The sequence below is a fragment of the Ictidomys tridecemlineatus genome, unplaced genomic scaffold (genome assembly GCF_052094955.1).
Source record: "Ictidomys tridecemlineatus isolate mIctTri1 unplaced genomic scaffold, mIctTri1.hap1 Scaffold_630, whole genome shotgun sequence".
Classification (NCBI taxonomy): Eukaryota; Metazoa; Chordata; class Mammalia; order Rodentia; family Sciuridae; genus Ictidomys; species Ictidomys tridecemlineatus.
In genome coordinates, this window is record NW_027524349.1 from 8,375 (window position 1) to 21,569 (window position 13,195).

At 38.0% G+C, this 13,195-nt stretch overlaps 1 non-coding gene across 1 annotated transcript; it reads left to right on the forward strand.

The window, feature by feature from the left end:
* Window positions 1-2,916: 2,916 nt before the first annotated feature.
* Window positions 2,917-3,023, forward strand: LOC144374252 (U6 spliceosomal RNA). The gene has a single exon (XR_013433700.1). It is a non-coding gene; the product is annotated as a U6 spliceosomal RNA (small nuclear RNA).
* The last annotated feature ends 10,172 nt before the right edge of the window (window positions 3,024-13,195 follow it).

Consider the following 13,195-nt stretch of genomic DNA (forward strand, 5'->3'; position numbering starts at 1 on the left):
CGTAGGTATTCATATATGGTATATCATCGCTTTGGGGATAAAAACCTATAAGATATTATTATACTGAATTCTGTAGACAATTGTAACATTGTAAATGTTTATATATCTAAACATATCAAAACACAAAAAAGATATTAAAAATACTAGGTGACAAGAATTTTTTAGCTCCATTATTATGCACTAATGACCAAAATGTCATTAAGTGGCACAAGACTGTAAACAATTATACTGATGTCATTGAAAACTGGAACTCCAACATCAGAGAAAGAAAACACAAATCTAAGATAGATGAAGTGAAGTAAAATCTCTCCTGAATTTTCATGGGAATTATCTAAATGACATGATGAAAAATCCCCACATATTTCTGAGCTTTGTTCACTAAAAAGGCCTACAAATGACAGTCAATTTGAGCAATAAGCAATCCTAGTACTTGGAATGTAGCCTCTAAATATCATTTCCTATTGAAAGGAACCAAAGTTCTTTTAGAGAAATAGTTCCTTCAAGGTCTGGACAGGGAATGTTTAAGATGAACTTGGAATATCTCATAGTTCAAAAGCAAGGGAAATAGGTAACAATGACCACTAGGTGGTGGCAAAGGGTCCCAGGAGCCAAGATAAAGAGGCTTCTACAAGGCAAAAGGGGGAGAAATTGAGCATCAGGTAAGAACAATTACTATTCCTAACTGGATTAAACACACCAAATATTTTTAAATGCATGACGTCATATTGACTCTTAAATAAAAGTTAAAAAGATTTCAAAAGCCCCTTTGGGTATCATTTGATAATGCTAGAATACCACCTTACTATTCTGAAAAGTAATGAAGAAAAGGAATCAAATGTTTATCTCCTGCCTTAACTATACAAACCAAATATCTGTGTAAAGAATAATCAATCATAGCCAGGCGTCGTGGCACACACTTGTAATCCCAGTAGTTCGGGAGGCTGAGGAGGGAAGATAGCAAGTTCAAAGTCAGCCTCAGCAAAAGCGAATTGCTAAGCAACTCAGTGAGACCCTGTATATAAATAAAATACAAAATAAGGCTGGGGATATGGCTCACTAGCCAAGTGCCCCTGAGTTTAATCCCCAGTACAAAAAAAAAAAAAAGAAAGAAAGAAAGAATAATCAATCATAATTTTTTATTTGTATAGGCATCCCAGCCTTTAAATGAAGAAAGAAAAATCCCAGCAACTCAGACCATTGCTATTTTGCAACCTGTAATATATTAGCAAATCTCACCAAGGTCACTGTTGACTAGTAGTCAACATCAAAGGAGAGGACATGCAGATGTCAATGCAATATTTTATTAAGTTTTCATAAGAAACAGAATTGAACCTAAACCTGACTACCAATTTCCAAGAAATATAAAGCAACAGAGAAAGGCTGAGGTTGTTAGCTCAGCACTTGCCTAGAATGCATGGAGCCCGAGGTTCAATCCCCAACACCACCAAACAAACAAACAAAAAAAAAAAGGCAATAGAGAAAACAGGTTAAATTGTTGTACCAGGGGGATGTCATTTATTCACCAAAGCTACAATATATCCTAGAAGTCCCACAAACATATTTTTTCAATTATCGCAAAAAGTTACAACAAAAGGATAAATCAATAGAGAGTAACTTATATGAGACTTGTTCTCCCACTGAAAGCAACCAGAAAGTTGGAATATATATATATATATATATATATATATATATATATATATATTGTTTTTTGGTATCAGGGATTAAACTCAGAAGCACTTGATCACTGAGCCACATCCCCAGTCTCAGCCCCATTTTGTATTTTATTTAGAGACAGGGTCTCACTGAGTTACTTAGCACCTCACTTTTGGCTTTGAACTCATGATCCTCCTGTCTCAGCCTCCTGAGCCACTAGGATTAAGGCATGTGCCACCATGCCCAGTCAAAATATATTTTTAAAGAGCTATTTTTCAGATAGAAAGCCACAAGGGACATGCAACTGTCACCCCTAAGAGCAGGAGAACAAATAGATGAGCATTTCACCTGGAGGCAACCTCTAGACCTCAGTTTGGGAAGGGGAACCCAAATAGGGCATAACAGTCTCACTGAGGAGAGAGAGACCAGAGTTCCAGGAGATTAAGCAGCCAAAAATATGTAGAGAAAACTACCAGAAAGATGGGAGCCACAAAGAAAGAGAGTTCCAGAAATCTGCATGGAGGTGGTCTTCAGTTTGGGGCTACATTCTAAGCAGTACCTGCGAGGGCCAAGAACAACTATAAGCTAACCAATCCCACAGTTGGCACTGAGCTGGGAGAAGTCTGGATTCCAGCTAGCCAGAGAGAGTTGACATACAAAAACAGTATGGTCAACAAGCTCATGAAGAAGTATTTGATCCAGGCATCATGGCACATGTCTGTAATCCCAGCAACTCAGAAGGTTGAGGCAGGAGGATCCCAAGTTTGAGGCTGGCAACTTATCAAGGGCCTAAGCAAGTTAGTGAGACCCTATCTCAAAAGAAAAAAAAAGTTCACTCAATATCATTAATTATCAGGAAATAAACTCACAAAGACATACCCACTAGAATGGCCCAAGTGCTAGTGAAGATGAAGTCAAGTGGAAGTCTCCTAAATTGCTGGTGGAAGTATAAAATGATTGTGGTCATTTTTTAGCATGGCTTGACAGTATCACATAAGATAAAAACATACATTAAACGTAGGAGGCAATTGCACTCCTAGATATAAATGAGTCCATTTATAGTGGCATATATATGAAATAGTACTGTAGGAAAAATGAATCTATAGTTTAAAAAAAAAAGTTATCAGTGGTTGCCTGGAACAGGTGGTGAAGGAACTCACTGGGAAGGATCCCAAGGAAACCCCTTTTCTAGTGAAAAAACTGTTCTATATCTTGATTATGGTAGTTTTTACATGGGTATCTACATTTGTTAAAACTCAGAGTGTGCTTGCTTTGGCAGCACATATACTAAAATTGGAACAATACAGAAAAAATTAGCATGGTCCCTGAGCAAGGATGACACCCACATTTGTGAAGCATTCCATAGTTTTGTGGAACCAACCCTTCAACAGATGAATGGATAAAGAAACTGTGGTACATATATGAAATGGAATATTACTTATAGCCTTAAAAGAGAAAAAAATTACGGCATCTGCGGGTGAATGGGAATATCAGGTTAAGGGAAGTAAGCCAATCCCAAAAACCAAAAGCTGTATGTTCTCTCTGAAAGTGGATGCTGACCCATAATGGGGGTAAGGTGGGTGGTAAGAGGCATGGAAAGAATGGAGGAACTTTGACTGGGCAAAGGGGAGGTAGGACAGGTGACGGGGCATAGGGATAGGAAAGATGGTGGAATGAGATGAACCTTATTACCCGAGGTACATGTAGGAATACAAATGTGTTGTGTACAACTAGGAAAAGTTTTGTTCCATTTATATACAATGAATCGAAATGCATTCTGCTATCATGTATAACCAATTAGAACAAATTAAAAAAAAACTCACTGATATTAGCTATCAAGGAATTACTGTTAAGTTGGGTGATGGCCCGTGGGTTCATTATACTACTCTCTGTGCTTTTCTTTAAAGCTTTTCTAATTAAATTTATTTTTTAACTAGTACATAGAAACAAACATTATAATTATTGAAGTAGGTAACATGACATTTTGATGCATGATTACACTATGTAACATTTAAATCAGTTAAATATATCTACCTCGTCAAACATCATTTCTCTATGGTAAAACTTTCACAACCTTTTCTTCTAGTATTCTAAAATGTACAGTATGTTATGGTTACCTATAGTCCCCTACTATTCTCTCTGCTCTTATTTGAAAGTTTCCATGATAAAAATACTAAAAATAATTTTTAAATTAAGATATAACTTCAAATATTTAAAGGATTTCTATATAGAAAAGAATTCAGTTTTATAGAGGAAATCATGTGGAGGAAAATTTGGAGTCAATACAAGGATGAACTAGACAACAGAAGAACATATAGCCTTGTAAGAGAGTGACTCATGCTAGGAAATACTGGTGTACAGGCCTCATAACTACTCGTCAGGGCCACAGTAAAGAAAATAACAGCAATGAGTGAGAAACTAGACTAACAGCCTTCCAAGGTTTCTTCTAACACTAAGATTCTACTAAGATTCCATTGATCAATGAACCTGATTGGTGCACATCTCCCAAACACATCAGAGCCTATTACTCTCCAGTCCTATCAGATATCATACTACTTGTTTAAGATTTTACATTGATTTGTTCATAATTTTTGCATATATTTGTTAAGTCCTTTTCTTAAGGCTTTCAAAAATCACAATCATGCCTTACACCTGTTAGACTCTTTTAGTCCTCACACAATGTCCTGTACATACTGGGCCATCAAAATGCCTTTTTGAAATCTCCTTTCAAATCAGTCTTTTAACATTGTGCCTCTTCTTTGCCACTCACGTCTATGTCTTACCTATCACCGTACAATCACTGACACACCTGCACCACATTCGTGTCCCCTGACCTAGACCTAGAGGAGGGCTCTGTGCATACCTAAAAATATGAATAAAGAAATCCTTTCCATATCGTGAGGCTGTTAACTTTCCAAGTGATGCTGATTCATTCTGATAATCAAATTATGACTGTGGAAGACTGCTTTAATCACTGGAAATATCATTATTCTAACTGCCTGGCTTGTACATACTCCTTACCCAGGTGGCTGCCACCATCATGAACAAACATGGAGCCAACTGAAAAATGATTTGTTTCTCCCCACCACATCTTTTCCACCCTGGTGGTCTTTCCTCCCCAGGTATTCATTGATTTATACCACCTTCTGACTGCCTACATGAGAATTAGGGGGTGCGTAGGGGTAAAACCCTTCAAAATGCCAGACACCTCACCAGACATTTTACCTTGTCAAATCATTTAATTCTTATGATTGGAGTAAGCATTATCTACATTTTTCAGATGAGGAAAACTTTTTTCAAAAGTTTACTTATTTGCCCAAACTTCTAAATGATAACCTTGGGATTTGAAACCACATCTACCTGGCTTCAAAATCTATACATTTTACAAGGAAAACAACAACATCATCTTTCATACACAAGCCTTGAAATAACACAATCTACAGGAAACAACTTCAGTTGAGGAGGATTACTGTCACAAAGGCCCTAGGACCTCCAACCTCTAAAAGCTTTCTCATTCCTATAATTAAATTCTAAAAGTCCAATATCAACAAACACCAATGGGGGGGAGGTAAGTCCTAAAATGCTTAGATAAGCTTCTAGACAGATTAAATGTCTTGTTTGAATCATGATTTTCTTTAGAAAGATCAGCCTTAAGTGACTCTAAGAAACAGATCTAACCTAATTCCTTTTCATTCTTAAAACTTTCTAAGGATCCCCACTATTAATGGTCTAATGCTACTTTGGCTCATGACTTCAGTTAAGATTTGCTGGCCTCTCCAACAGGCCCATCCCCCTCCAACTTCACACTTTACAACACCAACTATTCACATTCTCCTGCCCTCCCCAAATATCCTTTCTTCATGTTTCCATTTCTCTGAACACATTTCTTCTGACTGCCAGCTTCCCCCACCACCCCAGCCTGTCTAATCAACAACAAACCACATGTCGGACTCCTGTTTGCCCTTTGCCTGTGCTTCAAACACATCTCAACCACTTTCTGACCTTATTGATCACCCTTCCAACCATAATAAATGCATTTATGGACAATAATGTTCTACCATCGAATAAATACCTCTCTTTCTGTCATTATCTTACTGTGTTTCAAGTGAATGCTGTTATCTCCCTGCCAGAATGAAAGGTTCTGAGGGGAAGAACCAAGTTTTTATAGGTGTGCAAATGTCCAGCCTTGGTAGACAGCAAATCTTCCTCATGTGCTAAACCAAGTAGCCATTAAAGCCACACCCCTATGGCTTTTGTTTCAGGAGCTATCTACTCAAAGGATCAGGAGTAATTTTCATAAAGACATTTTAAGTTCTTCACTTCATGACCAGAAGCCACTTAAAAACTAATAAATAATCAACATTCTAATTGAAGAAACTATGTCAAACTTACCATCTTAGACAAATAAAGCAAGAATGAATGTAACAAGAAAAGTATGGTGGTGGCATCTTCTGGCTCTTCCACCTTTATCTCTAGTTGGTTTTCTGTATCAGCAGCATCAACAGGAGTACCTTCTGTTATAAGTAGCTCTAAAATTGAAAGGGGAAATGGCTATTTTATTTTATGCTATAGAATAAGAATTGTCTCTCTTCAGTTTCAATATTCATCGAGTGTTTCACTAAATATATGAGTCACAGTGCCTGGAATATTTGGCTCTCCTAAAGACAATTAACACAGAGAAGAAAACTTCATAATCCTAATTAGAGCTATTAGACCCTTCAATTATAAAATGAACAATCTCTAGTCTACTCTCCACTACTTCAATGGCCATAGAACTGCTACCAGAACAATATTCACTCAAGGGAAAATTTAAAACCAGAGATATATAGACCAGGGTCACATTCAACAAACATGGATTTAGTGCTGGTGAAACCTTGTGTTTAAAACTTTAGGAAAGCTGAAATAGAGGGAGTCTTGGTTTGCAGATTTGCAGGTGGAATGAGCCAAGGCTTAACACAGTATCTGGCACCTGGCAGAGATACTCAACAATTATTTATTGAATGCACAGATGACAGCTATTTAAAAAGAACACAGTAATATCAAGAGAGACTAAAGGGAATTGGATACAGACCTGCATTGAGGCTCTGTGAATGAGGTAGAATTCCAGTAAGAACTGAGAGCTTGTAGGGGTGGAATTTCAGTATGAGTTACAGCCTGGGGTACGTTTGATTAAACAGCAGGAGTCCAACATGCAGTTATTAAGAAGTTGGACCAGTTGCTTCTAAGGTCTTTCTCAACCCTGAGATTCCCATTCACTACTATTTTTTTAAGCTTTTGCCTAATTTTTTTTAGTTTAGTTTTTGATGGACCTTTATTTTATTTATTTGTATGCAGTTCTGAGAATCAAACCCAGTGCCTCACATGTTAGACAAGCGCTCTACCACTGAGCTACAACCCCAGGCCCTCCATTCACTATTGGTCTATGAATTTGACTGCTGGTGAAGTCTGCACCATAGGCTCAGCATCTCAGCAACCTGAGCGGGCTGGCTGAGGCGCCGGCAGAGCCGGAGGGGACACACGCAGGGTACTGAGGCTCTGTCACTCCTGCGCCCCACCCGTCATCCTACGACCCCCTAGCCCAGCCCACGGGGCAGGGGACCGGGGGATCAGAGCCCCATGTGGCCCCAAAGAGCCACCACGGAGACCCTGGGCTGCCCGCCCACCTGTGGACTCACTGCTGCATTCGTCGTCTGCACAGAGTTTGTGCTTCCACAAGGGCCAGCCGGTGCTTGGGTCCAGTTGGCCCGGCACTCGCCAGGTCAGCCACAGCACGAACAGCAAGAAGAGCAGCACTGGCGCCGCAGCCATGTTGTGGTCACCTTGGGGAGTCGGTGACAGGGTGGAGTAGGCTGTGGCGGGCGTCAGGGGGCGGAGGCGGGGCTCAGGGGGGCGGGTGGGGTGGGTAGCAAAGCACAGAGGGGTGGCGCCCGGGAAGGCTTAAGCCTTTCCCGGGTGACACCTCAGCAGGGATATCTGGGGGTCAATCCACAGACTCTACTGGAGAACACACGGAGCTGGAGCTCCATCCTTCTCTAGTCAAGACCTTCTCATGGACTGAAGACCTTCTCCTCTAGTCGCTGCCTTGGCAACTAGAACTCTCCTTCTCGTCCAATCACCTGCCTTTGCTCCTGTGACCTCACAAGCGACCCTCCACATGATTCTAGTAGTCACCCACCCATCCCCCCCCCCCTGCCAACTGGTCCTTTCTGGCTTTCCTTAATGTCTCATTTCTGGTCCATCCTAAACTAGCCCACTCCACTTCACCATCACTCCCATCCCCCATTCCTGGTCTGGTACCTCCTTTTCTGAACTACCAAATCCCACCCATGTCTTGTCACAGCTAGTCTATGGTTCCAGGCTCCCTCCCCTTCAATCTCTTTGAGGTTCCTTGAAGCCCCACCCCAAGATCCCTCTGATTAGGAAAGGGGAAGGTGAATAGAACTGTGAGTGAGGGTGTAAACTGGAGACAGTGGCCTGCTTTTTTTTTTAAGGCGGGGACAGGTGGGGGCAGAGAGATGGACATTAGTCTTCAGGCTAAGATCTTGAGATTCTTATCTTTATCCGTAAGGGAAGAAATTATTTAATTCAAAAGCATATTTTTAATTCTCATTTTGTGCTACCAAAGCCCTAGCATGGTGTGGGAGTGGATGAAAATCAAAAGACAAGATATCTGGTCCTGGTCAGAAAAAGTGCACAACTTAGTGGGAACCAACTGACAAAACCGATTGTCAGAGAAGAAAGCTAGTAGCTAACATTTCTTGAAAGCTTTATGTCCAGTTGTTATTCTGAAGGAAATTTTATTTTATTTTTTCTGACCTCTAAGAGGGATCTTACATTTTTCTACTTCCCTTTCCAAGACTATTCCCTCTTTTGCACTGTGTAATCTTGAATTTAAATCTGAATTAGTTGCATTGATTTTCCCTTGTGTTAATAGTCAAATTATGATACAATTTGAATTATTGAAATGCATATGGAGGGGTTTCTTTTCTTATTTTTAATGAAAACTCACGTTTTTTAAAATTAGCACCTAGGGGACTATAGGTGGAGACTTAATATGTAGAGTCATCAGCATGATAATTGTGATTAAATAAACACAAATCAGTTCATGACAGATGATTTCACTTACTATTATAATCAGCTTTCTCCTCTATAAAACAGCACAATTAGTCCTAAATTGACATTCACTAATTGTATATTAGAGTTTCAAGGAAAACAATGAAGAGTTGGTAACTAGCATAATGATTGAGATGTGTTTTGACATCAGTAATTATTATTATTTTTAAGATGGGGGTCTTGCTATGTTGCCTAACCTGATCTCCAACACCTGGACTCAAGCAATCCTCCTGGCTTGGCCTTCTGAGTAGTTAGGACTACAAGTCACCAAACCAGCCCAGTAATTATTGTTTAGTAGATCTCTTTTTGGACACTAAAATCACTACTAATATGATTGTATATGTTTGAAATTGGTTTTAGGAGCAACATACAGATTTGATGCAATTCCCATCAAAATACCCATGAATTGGTGTGAATATACTTAGTATACAATGAGAGATATGAAAAATTGTGCTCTATATATGTAATATGAATTGTAAAGCATTCTGTTGTCATATATAAATTTAAAATAATAATAATAATAATAAATGTCATTTTTCCAGAACTAGAACAAACAGTCCTGAAATCCATTTGGAAGAATAAAATATTCAGAATAGCCAAAACAATTCTAAGTCAATAAAGCAAGCTGGAGGCATCATCACAATACCTGACTTCAAATTGTACTACAAAGCTATGGAAATAACCACTGCATGGCTCTGTCATAAAACCAGATACATAGACCAATGGGAAAGAAGAGAAGACACAGAAAAAGATCCAACACAGTTAACACTCATCTGATTCTTGACAAAGATGCCAAAAACATATTGGGAGAAAAGACAGGCTTTAAACAAGTGGTGCCAGGAAAATTGGTTATCCATATGTAGACAAATAAGATTAGACCCTGTACAAACTTGAAAGAGATCAAAAGCCCAGGAATTAGACCAGAAACTATGCAAATCCTTGGAAGAAAATATACATTTGAGACTCCAGCATATAGGTACAGGCAATGACTTTCTTATTAGAACTCCTAAAGCTCAGAAAATAATGACAAAAGTTAATAAACAGAATGGCATCAAATTAAAAAGCTTCTGCACAGCAAAGGAAACAATTAGTAACATGAAGAAAGAACCTAAGGAATTGGAGAAAATATATTTGCTAACTACTCTTTTTTTTTAAGAGAGTGAGAGAGAATTTTTTAATATTTATTTTTTAGTTTTTGGCGGACACAACATCTTTGTTTGTATGTGATGCTGAGGATCGAACCTGCACTGCATGCATGCCAGGCGAGCGTGCTACCGCTTGAGCCACATCCCCAACCCTGCTAACTACTCTTTGACACAGGATTAATATCCAAACTATATAAGAAACTTTTAAAAACTTAACACCAAAACCTCAAATAACCTAGCTTAATTGGGCAAATGAATTAAACAGATACTTCTCAAAAGAAGAAATAAAAATGGACAACAAATCTATAAAAATGTTCAACATCATTAGCAATTAGGGAAATGCAAATCAAAACTACAGTGAGCTTTCATCTCACTTTAGTCAGAATAGCAGCCATCAAGAATATGAACGATATGGGGCTGGGGTTGTGGCTCAACAGCACATTGCTTGTCTAGCACGTGCAAGGCCCTGGGTTCGATCCTCAGCACCACATTAAAAATAAATAAATAAAAATAAAGGTATTGTGTCCAACTACTTAAAAAAAAGAATATGCACAATAATAAATGCTAGAGAGAATGTGGAGAAGAAGGGACACTTTTTTCTCTGTTGATAGGATTATAAATGAATATAACCACTATTGAAATCAGTATGGAGGTTCCTCAAAAGACTAGGCAGGAGACCAGCATATAACCCAGCTATACAACTACTCAATGTTTATCCTAATGAATTAAAGTCATAATACTAGAGTAGTACATGCATACCCATGTTTATAGCAGCACAATTCACAGTTGCCAAACTATGGAACCAAACTAGGTGCTTATCAAGGATGAATAAATAAAGAAAATGTGGCATATACACACAATGGAGCTTTATTCAGCCATAAAGGTGAATTATGTCATTTGCTGGAAAATGGATGAAACTTGAGAACATTCTGTTACACAAAATAAGCTAAACTCATAAGATCAAGGGAGCCTATGTTTTCTCTCGGATGTGGAAGCAAGAGAGGAAAAAGGAAAAAAAAGTGAAAATCAAATGGAGATCAGTAGAGTGTAGGAAAGAGACCAGGAGAGGGAGGAGTGAAGGGAAAATACTGGGGAATGATATTGGCCAAACTGTAGTGTTATATTGTGCATGTGGAAATATGTAACGAGAAATACTGCCATGATTTACGACTATAATGTATCAACAAAAAAAATGGAAAAAATAAAAGAAAGCAAACAAAAGAACAAAATTGCTTTCATGTATATATGTATGTATGTATGTATGTATGTATGTATGTATGTATGTATGTATACAGCCTAGCCAAACATCTATTGTGAGCATAACATTAATACTCTGGAACAGTGTTGAGCAAATCATAGCTGTAAGCCTGACACTGTTTTTTTAAATTGTTCCCTTTATTCCTTTTTTTCTCTTTCTTTCTTTCTTTCTTTCTTTCTTTCTTTCTTTCTTTCTTTCTTTCTTTCTTTCTTTCTTTCTTTCTTTCTTTCATTCATTCCTCTCTCTCTTCCTTCCCTCCTTCCCTCCCTCCCTCCCTCTCCCTCTCTCCCCCTCTCTCTCTCTCTCTCTCTCTCTCTCTCTCTCTCTCTCTCTCTTTCTTATTTCCCAGGCTGGCCTGAACTCCTAGGCTCAAGTAATCTTCCTGCCTCTGCTTTCTGAGTAGTTGTGACTGTTGGAGCACACCACGGTGTCCAACAATGACACTTGCTTTTGTAAACAAAGTTTTATTAGAACACAGAAGCTTATATTATTTACCCATAGTCTAGGCTGTTTTTGTGCTACACTGGCATTTGAGTGGCAATTAAGACTTGCCTACAAAGTCTAATATGTTTATTATCAGTCTCTTTTCAGAAAAAGTTTGTTGATCCATGATTAGATTATAGACTAAAGTCAGCAGAATGAATACATAAACATTTCTTTTCTTACGACTAAAATTGGCTGTATGAAATGAGATAAATGATCTATTAATTGCCAAGATATATGTCTCTTCCCTATAGAAAGTGTGTATTCAGGACTAGAAATCTTGGCACTGTGTCATGTCAAATGTAGGAAAAAACCTGGCAGTTCATTTTGATGAGACTTAAGAAATTTCTTTTCCAGGGCATTTTGAGGTGTATCTAAAATTTGTAGATAATACAGGGAAGAACATTTTAATCTGCAAATAGATTATGTTCATTATTAGTTTGTAATCATTTCACAACTATCATATAATATTAAAGCATCATAAGAGACTGCCTATCATAATAGAAACTTTTATGACTCTAGCCATTAACTTGTATTTTTCTACTTATTGTAGACCCATACTTTTAAGCTAGTGCTATTGGTAAAATATATGATTATTTAACTCTGATTGCCTTACTAATTTTGACCAGTTTATTTTTCAGATATCCATTTTGGGGTTTACTCTTTCAATTAATTTTGGGTTCCATGGGCAATGAAATTGTTGTTGAGTATGTAAGATGTTGCAGTTTCTATGTAAGTTCACCTAAGTGCTTCTACCACTATTGATGGGCAAGGATATAACTAATTTAGTACTTTTACTTGAAACTGTTATAGTTCTACTGTACGGGATTTGTTTTCCTGACACAAAAGAGTATAAAACTAGAAAAACTAAACATTTTCAGGTATTAATTTCAGAGAGATGAAGCTCAAGTAAAATGGTGGTCATACTGAGTTAAGAAGAAAATTATCAAAGTGCAAGATTATCATAGTGGTTGGAATTTTGTGGACAAGAATGTCTGAGCTATTTATGGTGGGTGCAATGTGATTATGTGTGTGTGTTAGAGAGAGAGAATACTAAAAGCCTGGAGGAAATTTATTTTTGATATGAATGTACCAGATAAGACTCTTTAAGGCTTAGCAGAGTTTGACTGCTATAAAGGAGACTGAAGATGATGCTAAATGGCAATGTTGGAAGAAATTAGGTTTTCAGCAGAGTCAGGTTGCAGCAGCTTCACTAATATATCAGGTACTTAATTAAGAGTTCATAAATAAGCCTTAGCAAAAAAGAACCACACAAAAAAGAGTAAAGGGAAAATGGTAGACCTAAATTTGAAACCAAAATTTATTCATGCTGAAAATGTATGAGGCAGCCAGAAAGGAAAAAGGAAAAGAAAGGTGTGTGTGTGTGAAAGGAATCTGAGGGCAATCAAAGGGAGATCAGTAGAATAGAGGAAAGGGATCAGGGGAGAAAGGAAAGCAGGTAAAAGAGAAATACTCAAGAATGATATTGGCTAAGTTTTATCACTATATTGTACATATGTATGAAAACATAACAACAAATCCC